The sequence below is a fragment of the Lipotes vexillifer genome, unplaced genomic scaffold (genome assembly GCF_000442215.2).
Source record: "Lipotes vexillifer unplaced genomic scaffold, Lipotes_vexillifer_v1.1 scaffold727, whole genome shotgun sequence".
NCBI classification, from domain to species: Eukaryota; Metazoa; Chordata; class Mammalia; order Artiodactyla; family Lipotidae; genus Lipotes; species Lipotes vexillifer.
Window position 1 is genome coordinate 565121 of NW_006771347.1, and position 10580 is coordinate 575700.

A 10580-nucleotide genomic window follows, 5' to 3' on the forward strand; every position below is an offset into this window, starting at 1 on the left:
GTATGTATGTGTATTTCAAACCTTACCATACACGTACTAATAAAAAATATTTCTAATAGTATCAAGCTTTTTCTTAAGTCAAGATACCAAAAAACACTACCAGGTTTACTCATAGTCAAGACATGGGTGGTTTCTTTAGTACACTCAATTACAAATGCTAATAGAATACAAAGAAAGAAGGGATAGGAGTACCCAGGAAGGAGTTGCATAGAGTATTTTTGAAATTCTATTTGCCACTGACTTTTCAAAACAAGTATTTCATATGTTCTTAGGACCTCATCAGATTTTAGGCAAAACTGAGAAAACACATTTTAAACTGAGGAAGAGCTGAGAAGATTTTCACACTCTGTATCCACCTTCCACCCTCATGAAAACTCTCTGCTCCCAACTCTGGGTCAAATATCCTCTCCCAAAAAGAACAAAATCACAAACCTATGATAAACGTGCCTGGCAAAACTAAGCTTGCTATAGCATTTGTTTGGCTAAATATATTTGCAAAAGAAAGTGGCTGTGTTTATTCACAGTTTCCATTGGTCAGGACAAATTAGTAAATACTGGTGTTTTATATGTCCCCTACTGGGCCACAGGAGAAATTGAAATTATAAAAGAAGATGAGAAGCACCAAGTTTTGCCTTTGTAACCACTGTGCCAAAGCAAATCAGAAATATGAAAGGCAATATTTTTCAGGAAATAATATGCAATGCAAATAAGGATATCGTGAAGCAAGAGCTGAATAACAGCTACTGCATATCAGAACTTTTAAGGTGAAAGACCTGTACTTGGAAAACTGTAAGACACTGAAGACAACACACACAAATGGAAAGATGTATGCTGCTCACAAATTGGAAGAATTAATATTGTTAAAATGACCATACTACCCAAGGTAGTCTACCAAGGGTTCAATGCAATCCCTATCAAAATACCAATGGAATTTTTCACGGAACTAGAACAAATAATTCTGAAGTTTGTATGAAAACACAAAAGAAGACTCCAAAAAGCCAAAATAATCTTGAGAAAGAAGAGCAAAGCTGGAGGTATCACACTCCCTGATTTCAAACTATACAGCAAAGTACAGTAATTTGATTACTACAGTAATCAAAACAGGATGGTACTGGCACAAAAACAGACACATAGATCAGTGCAATAGAATAGAGGGCCCATGCTTACACAATCAATTAATCTACAACAAAGGAGGTAAGAATATACAATGGAGAAAAGACAGCCTCTTTAATCAATGGTGTTGAGAAAACTGGGCAGCTATATGCAAAAGAATGAAACTGGACTACTTTCTCACCCCATATATAAAAATAAACTCAAAGGGATAAAACGCTTACATGCAAGACCAGAAAGCATAAATCTCCTGGAAGAAAACACAGGCAGTCAGTACAGTCTTTGACACTGGTTGTAGCAATATTTTTTTGGATGTGTCTCCTTAGGCAAGGGAAACAAAAGGAAAAATAAACAAATGGAACTACAGCAAACTAAACAGCTTTTGTAGAGCAAAGGAAACCAAAAACAAAGCAAAAAGGCCACCTACCGAATGGGAGAAGAGATGTGCAAATGATACATCTGATAAGGTGTTAATATCCAAAATGTACAAAGAACTCACAGAACTCAACATCAAAAAAGCAAACAACCCTACTGAAAAAATGGGTAGAAGACCTGAATAGACATTTTTCCAAAGACATACAGATGGCCAACAGACACGTGAACAGATGCCCAATATCACGAATCATCAGGAAAATGCAAATCGAAACCATAAATAAGATACCACCTCACACTGGTCAGAACAGTTATCACCAAAAAGAAAAGAAATAAAAGGGCTAGAGAGGGTGTGGAGAAAAGGGAACCTTTATGCACTATCGGTGGTAATGTAAATTGGTAACGCCACTATGGAAAACAGTATGGAGGTTCCTCAAAAAATTAAAAATAGAACTACCAGCAATTCTACCTGTGGGAATTTTCCCCTAAAAAAAAAAACAACAACACTTATTTGAAAAGATATATGCATCCCTATGTTCATTGTAGCATTATTTACAATAGTCACGACATGGAAGCAACCTAAGTGTCCATCAGTAGATGAATGGGTAAAGAAGATGTGAGAGGTATACACACACACACACACACACACACACACACACACATATATACACAGACAGACAGACAGACACATATGCCGAGAACAAACTGGTGGTTGCCAGAGGGGAGGAGGACAGTGAGGGAAAGTAAGAGGTAAAACTTCCTTTCATAAAGTACATAAATCATGGGGATGTGATGTACGACATAGAGAATAAAATCAATAATATTGCAATAACTTGGTACAGTGACAGATGCTAACCAGGCTTATCAAGGGGATCACCTTGTACTGTATAAAAGTATTGAATCACTATGTTATACACCTGAAACTAATAATACTGTAAGTCAATTACCATTCAATTAAAACAAGAAGAAAAAAGTCAGATCAATACAAACAAATCTTTGGATTTAACTTTGGAAGATCACTTAAGACTTCAGTGAGAGGAATGTCTGTAAGGTATTAGAGTTAGAAGTCAGATCATAAGGAGTTTATTCAAATATTGAAAAGTTAGGTAAATTTTTAAAAAAGGAACTTTAATGTCCAGGGCTACAACAAAAAATAAAATAGTAGGGCAACAGTGAGAGTGGATTAATCCAGAAACATCTCTGAGGTCATCAGTACTATTTTTTTTTTATTATTTTGTGTAGTAATGTGTTCTTTTCTGTAGCTCATGTATGAATAAGGTTTGTAACATATATTTGCTACAGCTAAAGAAATACAACATTTAATCACTTTATACAAGCAGTGCTATAAAATAATTAAACATTTTGAAAAGCGGTATATGGGAAAGTAAAGCTACATTTTGTTAAAGTGGTTCTTTTGGGGGGGGTGTCCTGTCATAAAGTGGTAACCCACATGCCACTGGAATCTTGCAGAGAACAGGTGACCAACAGGAAGTAGCAGCTTTTACTGTTGAAGACCACACAGTTATCAGGTCACTCCTACCCCAACACACAAACCCTCACAGCACTGTTTGCCCAAAAGGGAACCCTGTGTCATTTCGGGCAGATGACCTGTTATGTTTATAATTTGTATGATATTATCTTTTGATGTCACGTTCTATACTAATAAAGTCTTTTTTTTCTTTTTTCTTTTTCTCCATTGTCAAAGCACATAGGTAGTAGCAATAGGGTTTAAGGACAGAATAGAGAAATAATAGCACATACTTTACTAACATCATCAAATAGAAACAAAGCTTAGTTTAAGGGTGCTTCCTAGAGTCTCTAGATTAATCGTTTAGGTGATGCCAATGTATCAAGATTTTCTCATTTGTAAGTGACAAAAGAAAAAAGAAAAGAAAAGAAACCTAAAATTCGGCTTGTGCAATAAAAGAGATTTATTGGCTAATAGACCTGAATGTCCAAAGTTGTGGGTATGGCTTCCGTCAAAGGGCTGATGCAGGGCTGCAGCTGATGTAACCAGGGCTGGGTTTGTACTATTTCTCCAGCCACCTTCCATGGTGTTAGTTTTAACTCATAAAAGGAAGCTGTCAGCTCTCCTTTTGTGGTAGCAAAATGGAAAGGGATAAAATAAAAAGCAGTCTATGCTATACCAAATAATGAGGTAGCACTAAAAACACACTACACTAATAAACTAAACTTGCCTTTCTACCTACCAAACCAGATTCCTCTCCTCAGACTGCCCCTTCCCAGGACTGCGACCACAGTCTGCTCCCTGCCAGCCCTATTCCTCAGCGATTTCACCTCTGCAGTCGTTCCCAACTGCCCACCTCTTCCCGGACAACTTCAGATCCTCCTTGCCTCTCACCTAAAAAGACTGCAAGCGCCTCCAAACTGACTTCTTGTCTTCTGCTTTCTCCCCCAACCCAACACACCCCAAGGCCCGCAGATTCACCTGGTACTGCTGAGCTGACCGCTCCTCTCTTCACATAACCTTCCTGAGCTCTCTCCACCGCATACTAACTAAAGCATCCAAGATGGACCAGATGGCACCAAGATTTAGTCTCAGCCTCTTCCTCACACGGGTCCTGCACCCATACTCCACGCACCCGGATTGAGTGAGGGTCCCCAAACACCCTCCCCACAGCCCAATCATGCGCATCTTCCCCCAAACCTGCCACCACTCCCTCACTTCTCAGAAGCAGCTCTTTGTCCACCTTGGTCAGAGGACTGCACTTCCTGGATCCCCACAGGCTCTAACAGCCCAGAGTCTATCTGCATCATCGCAGGTCCTGCGTCCTCCTTATCACCCTTTCTATGCTGTGACCTTCTAAAAGCAACAAACACCTTCTCTAGGATGGGAGTTAAGGAGGCAGCCTGCAGTCAAGAAATAATTATTGTTAGAATTTCTTTTAACCACTTGATCAAAAAACAAAGACTCACATGGCAAGGGCAAGGGAGAATTGCTCCAAAAGTCTTCTCCTGGAAAGTAACAACAGAGTTCATAAAATGTGTCCTGCGCTTTGAAAACATGTTACTCAAATTTCATAAGAAATAGACCATAGCACTCAAGTGGGGGGGAAAAAAAAAAAAAAAAAAAAAAGAACTTCAGTGACTAAAAAGAAACAAGATATCCTTTAAGAGTTCCTTTTAAGGGACTTCCCCACTATTAATTATTTTATAACCATGGATCAAATAGCATAGTCACACCTCACAACTGAAAGGTGAGATGGATTGTATGTTGACTTGATAACACTGTACAGTCAATAAAAAGGTGGAAAACCAAAAGGACCCGCCAAGGGAACGACAGGATAGACTTGGCCAGCCCTGCAACCGAGCTCACATTCCGAGAATGTACAAAACACATCGGCCTTCAACATATTTCCAAATTTTTACACGATGTTTCATTAAAAAGGGAAAACTGAAGCAGAATTCAAATAATGCAGAAACCTCAACCTCTTGAAAGCTCTGCATCTACAGCTCACTTTAAAACTACTCTGTCTAATCATGTCCGTCACTGTCAGATTTGAAGCTACCAATCTCAGAGTCAGGAAAGAATGTCTTTGGACTAACTCAGGTGGGAAAGGGGATTATGTGCCTTGAAAAACTTTCAAAACATGAACCTAAAGCACAATGGCTCCAGAGAGAAGGCTGACTCGGAGCCACAGAAGCTGCTGGAGAAATATTCTGATCAGCAGTCGTTAACCAAAGAACAGCCCCCTGCCCAAAGATCATAAAAAAAAAACTTCAGGATGCAAACTATTCTGAGCTGTGAACATCCCAAGCTGCAAACTCCGTAAGAAATGTGGGCACAGTGGTGACTGTTCCACTGCCCAGTGGCACTCAAGTTCAAGTTCAAACAGCTGTAAACACTAAATATACGTTGGGGTGGGGGAGGGGGTGGTGGTGGTGATGAACTGACGTGGTGTCCTCCTTTATAAACCCCAGTTTCCAACCAACACTTTCATTTGAAGAAGCATAATTAAGTGCTGGGACACTGGGGTCTAACGGTGCAGCTCTGGGCAAGGCCTCAAGTTCCCCCATGCCTCAGTTTCCCCATCTGTAAAGAGAGGAATCTCCTCCATTTCATGGATTTCTTTAAAGAAAATAAATTCTCAGACCTGTGTTCCTGGCCGTGGCAGCGGCTACCTACCCCAACATTCATTTTCTCCTTCCTCATTAGTTCCGAAGGCTACCATGGTACGTTTTAAAAGCAAATTTTAGGAATGTTACACATTTGGGACTTCCCTGGCGGCCCAGTGGTTAAGACTCCGCGCTTCCACTTCAGGGGGCACGGGTTCGATCCCTGGTCGGGCAGTTAAGATCCCGTGTGCCGCTAGGCGCAGCCAAAGAAAAAAAAGAATGTTACACATTAAAAATGATACTTCTATTGAAATACCGTTGTTTGGTATTTGTTTTTCAATAAGAACAAAAGCATGATTTCTGTGGATAAGGGACTGAGGACAAAAAAGATTCTCTTTCGCAATTCATGGGGCAATTTAGCTTCAATTTTTAAATATACAAAATACCCATTAAAGTAAATAGTATGTCATTTCTTAAATAAGTATCGCCAGGACCAAGGTAAGGGAAACACAACTTCCCCTCACTTCTTCCGACTTGGGTTTCTGAAATACTGGGTTAGTGATGATGCGCAATTTCCTAGAACGCTAAGGAAATATCCACTGAAATACATCTGTCCTTAATGAAACAGAAAGAAGTGACCTCTGGAAATTCAAATGGAACTCACGTTAAAGACAAAAACAACAACGGGGACGGTAGCCAAGCATGTTTCTAACTGTGAATAAACTTCCGCAAAATGCCAAGGTGCCTCAAGCTCATTCTCAAAAGGAGGAACGTGGTTTAGTTTCACTATTAAAAGATTGGTTTCTCACTATGCCAAAAAGGAAATGGAACATCAAGAACTAGGAGACTTTAGCTCTTTTATATTTGGCAATCCAGACACAAAAAACTGTCTATAGTAGATTTTTAAGAACACTTGAATGTATTTAATTCTATCTATAGCCCAAAGTGAAGGGGGAAGTACACATATAAATATGCCTATCTAAAAAAGAAAAAAGAAACTTTACCAAAAACCTTTGATTCCAGTGTTCCTTCATATCATTTTAAAACCAGTCACCACTCAGCTGGCAGCTAACTGCATCTCACCAAACTCTTCCCATGTCACCCTCTCCATCCCCCTGTGAGTGTAAACGCTGGTCATAACTGCTCACTTAACTTGACTGTCTGCAAGCATGTCTTTTCTGAAGTGGACAGAAGTGAGTTCTATCCAATATGACGCACACAAATCTTAAAAGACAGAGCATTTCCGAGCACTATTATGATGAAAGTTAACATTGGTTCCTTACGAAAACCAAATACAAAGTTTGAGAAAGATTTGGGTTTCTTCCTCCAATTTTTGAGTGAATATATGTAAAGTTATTCTTTTGCAAAATACAGTAATAACTACCTGAATTCGAAAGAACATCGGAGTATCAGAAACAAATGGACACTGTCATCATAAGCGTCTTGACACATTATTGTTTTCAAAAGTTCCCTAGATCCTCCTGAAATTCCCTCCAGCTTGACAGTCCTCATTCAGTCTTCTGAGAGATTTTTCCTTAGCAAAGTGAATACCAGAAGGGAGGCATTTTAGATTCTAGAGAGGTTTCTTCTGACTTTTTTCTTTATTATTTGGTAAACTAAGAATTATTGAGAGAAAAAGAGATGAAACCAAAGTACCCTCCAAGACAATGAAGCAATAGAAAAACCCAGACCCTAAGTGATCAGGCAATGGCTTTGCACTTAACAAATCGCCTTTGGACCGGCACACTCACTCCCCCACAGGAAGAATGAACATTTACCCAAACAATTTAAATGTACACTGGAACTTCCCTTTTCATAGAAATCTATTAATTACTAAACACCTGTCTCAATTCATTATGCCGTTGGGGCCAAATTGACACATGCGCACCCCAGGTTTACTCTCATAACTGAGAAAAACAGATCCAATATCTTTTTGAATAAAAAGATTACAAACTATAAAACAGTATGCACAACATAATAACATTTTTAAGTGGGTATACACATAGAAAAATTTTAAAACGTATGTACCAAAAAAAGTTAACAATGATTATCTCTCTACATAATGATTTTCCTCTTCTCTTTCCAGATTTAACAACATAAACTTGACCCCATCGCTTCTGTTTGTTAATAGACGTCTCAGCAGGATCCAAACTGCAACCATTTTTTCAATTATAACCCTGAAAGACTGATGAGTATCAGTATGTATACTAAAGAAATTTTGCTTAAACACCTAATATCTTTAACTCACAACACCATTCAAGGCAGAAAAAATTGACATTCTTTAAAATCATTATGACGAAATACACATCTTGGGTGTTTTCAAAACAAAAAAATACACCTAGGTATTACAACAGATGAATAAAAATCTTCCCTCTAAAAGAAGAGACGAATCTGAATTGTTTAAGAAAGCTTACACCAAATTGAAAAGGACCTGAAGAGGCTTCCATATAGTTAAGCTATGTGCAAACCACAGTTTCATCTACGTCAATATGCAGCATTTTAAAACCACATAAAAAGGAAAGGAAATTGTTAGTGCAGCCGGCAGTCCTGCAATGAGGCTGCTACTGCTGTAGCTAGCCAAACAGCTCACGCTTCTCTGCAGACTGGGAGCAAGGCGCACTGAGGCTCAGAGAATATACCCCCAGGTATGTCTTTTTAAATACTTAATATATCCAAATGTCTTTCCATGGAAGGGAAATCTATGATTTTCAGCGCTTAAACCATGTAAGTTGAAAATGCCAGCATGTAATAAGGTTGCTGTGCAAGAAGCCACCAATTATTAAACTCCAAACAGATTCTCACTGTGAACTACGCTGTAATTTTCTTCTACCTGATGACCTCATCCATCCCTTTCAGAAAGACAGCTTAATTCAGACAAGACCGAATACTGCTTACTCATAGGTAAGCTTAACTATTCAGTAACTCGATTTTATAACTGGATGGATAACGGCCATTGTTGTAGGTCTTCACGACAGGGCACAACAGGTCTCTACAAACATTACGATAGGTAATTTCAAGAAAATGCCATTGTGACTTCCGTAAAAGAATATCTAATGAGTATCTAATGAGTTTCTAAGCAATGGGCACTCTCAAACAAAGGAGACACTTGAAATCATTTCTTGATTTTGCTGGAATACATCTGGGTACCTCAAATTTCCACAGGCTAATAACTGGTTGAAAAAATACTCATCAAGCACTTAGTTTTCAAATTCATGGTAGAAAACACAGAATGTTATTATAGTACAATTTAACCTCTACTTGATAAGGCCAAAATTTTTAAATAAAGAGATTTGTGTTTCATTGAAATCTAGACTGAGGTTCAAGAAAAGCAACGGCGAGGCACAGCCTGACTCTCAAGCATTATCAAATGAACAGTTACACTGTAATTATTTTTAAATAAATTACCCATGAGTGGTATATATGGTCAGTTCCAGTTACATAGTATATTAATTGATCAAAACAAATTATTCTCTAATCCTTCTCTTTACCACATATTCATCTATAAAATGAGACTTTATAATTGTATGAGCAAACGGGGCACTCAGAGAAACACATAATATGTTAGTTCTCTTATAATGTAGCATTTGCAATACAACAGCATAGGCCAAAATCCTAGCACTTTGTAAAGGAACAGTGAGCAAAGGTGGGAGATGAGGGTCCATCTACACCAACACTAGCTTCTGACCCAGAGAACAAAAAGGACGTTTAGAACGCCCAGGTACTAAATAGATGGTTACTATTAAAAGTCAAGTCATAAGGAATTCAGTAAAGCCTAGAGTAGACTTCAGACCTGAAGAGCCTCCTTCAGGCATTTAGGATAGGCAGGATTGGAGCTGGGAAGAATAAAGGCAGAGGGTCTAGGGAATGATCAACAAGGTCGGATCCTAGCCTGCTCTAACAAGCCGGGAAACCTTGACCAACACCCAAGCGCCAGACCTCAGTCTCCTCAAATCTGGGGATTGGACCAGATGCTATTAATAAAGGTTCCCTCCATCCTTGGAATCCTACGATCCCCAAATTGTATCACAACGAAAAGTACAAAGGAAGGAAGGAAGGAAGAGCTCCCAGAACAGTAGAGATCCCATCAACCTAAAGTAGAGAGTTGGGAGGAAGAGAGTGCGGATGATACGGAGGGACTAGGTCACAGGAATTTTGAAAGTAAAGGAGCTTTAGGCTTAAAAGATAGAAGCTAGGTTTGGTTTTTAAATATATGTACTGTAAAATGAAACATCAAAACACATGGAGCCTAAACATCTTTTAGTAGTATTTAGGAAAAAGAATGAATACTTTATTTCTGCTCTTTTACATGAAAACTGCTGAGACTATAGTTCCTCCCAATAGTAAGCACTTAGTAAAGGTTTGCTGCTATAATAATAACAAGAAAGACAAATATCATATGATATTGCTTCTATGTGGAATATAAAAAAAAAAATAAAAAGGTACAAATGAAACCTATTTACAAAACAGAAATAGAGTCACAGATGTAGAAAACAAACTTATGGTTACCAAGGGGTAAGGGGAGAGATAAATTTGGAGATTGGGATTGACATATACACACTACTATATATAAAATAGATAACTAATAAGAACCTACTGTATAGCACAGGGCACTCTACTCAGTACTCTGTAATGACCTATATGGGAATAGAATTTTAAAATTGTTACTCCAAATAATAGTAATAATCAACACCATTATTACTGTTATTATTATTGAGACAAAGTTTCGAAGTGATTTTGAACATGGCTTCTGAGATCAGACTGTCTGGGTGGGACTCCTGGCTCTATAACTTACCAGCTATATAACCCTGAGTGTTAGCCTTGTGGTGCCTCAGTTTTCTAATCTGTAAGGCAGGGATAATAACATCTACGTGACAGAAATAATGAAAGGTTAAATAAGTACATGTAAAGTACTTGGCATGGTGCCAGACACAAAGTAAGTGCTTGATTACTTTCATTGAGTTTAGTACAGAATGACATTATTCATGGACCCTCAAGTCCTATCTCAGGTAGGGAAAGGCGAA

At 38.5% G+C, this 10580-nt stretch overlaps 2 protein-coding genes across 2 annotated transcripts in view; one reads left to right on the forward strand and one right to left on the reverse strand.

Annotated features, from left to right (window-relative positions):
* MED12L (mediator complex subunit 12L) overlaps positions 1–10580 on the reverse strand; it is a 335022-nt gene that overhangs the window by 209694 nt on the left and 114748 nt on the right. The window lies entirely within an intron of this gene.
* GPR171 (G protein-coupled receptor 171) overlaps positions 8091–10580 on the forward strand; it is a 5543-nt gene continuing 3053 nt past the window's right edge. Inside the window, exon 1 of the mRNA XM_007446635.1 lies at positions 8091–8204. The gene's annotated coding sequence lies outside the window, so the exon portion shown is untranslated. The remainder of the gene's footprint in view (positions 8205–10580) is intronic.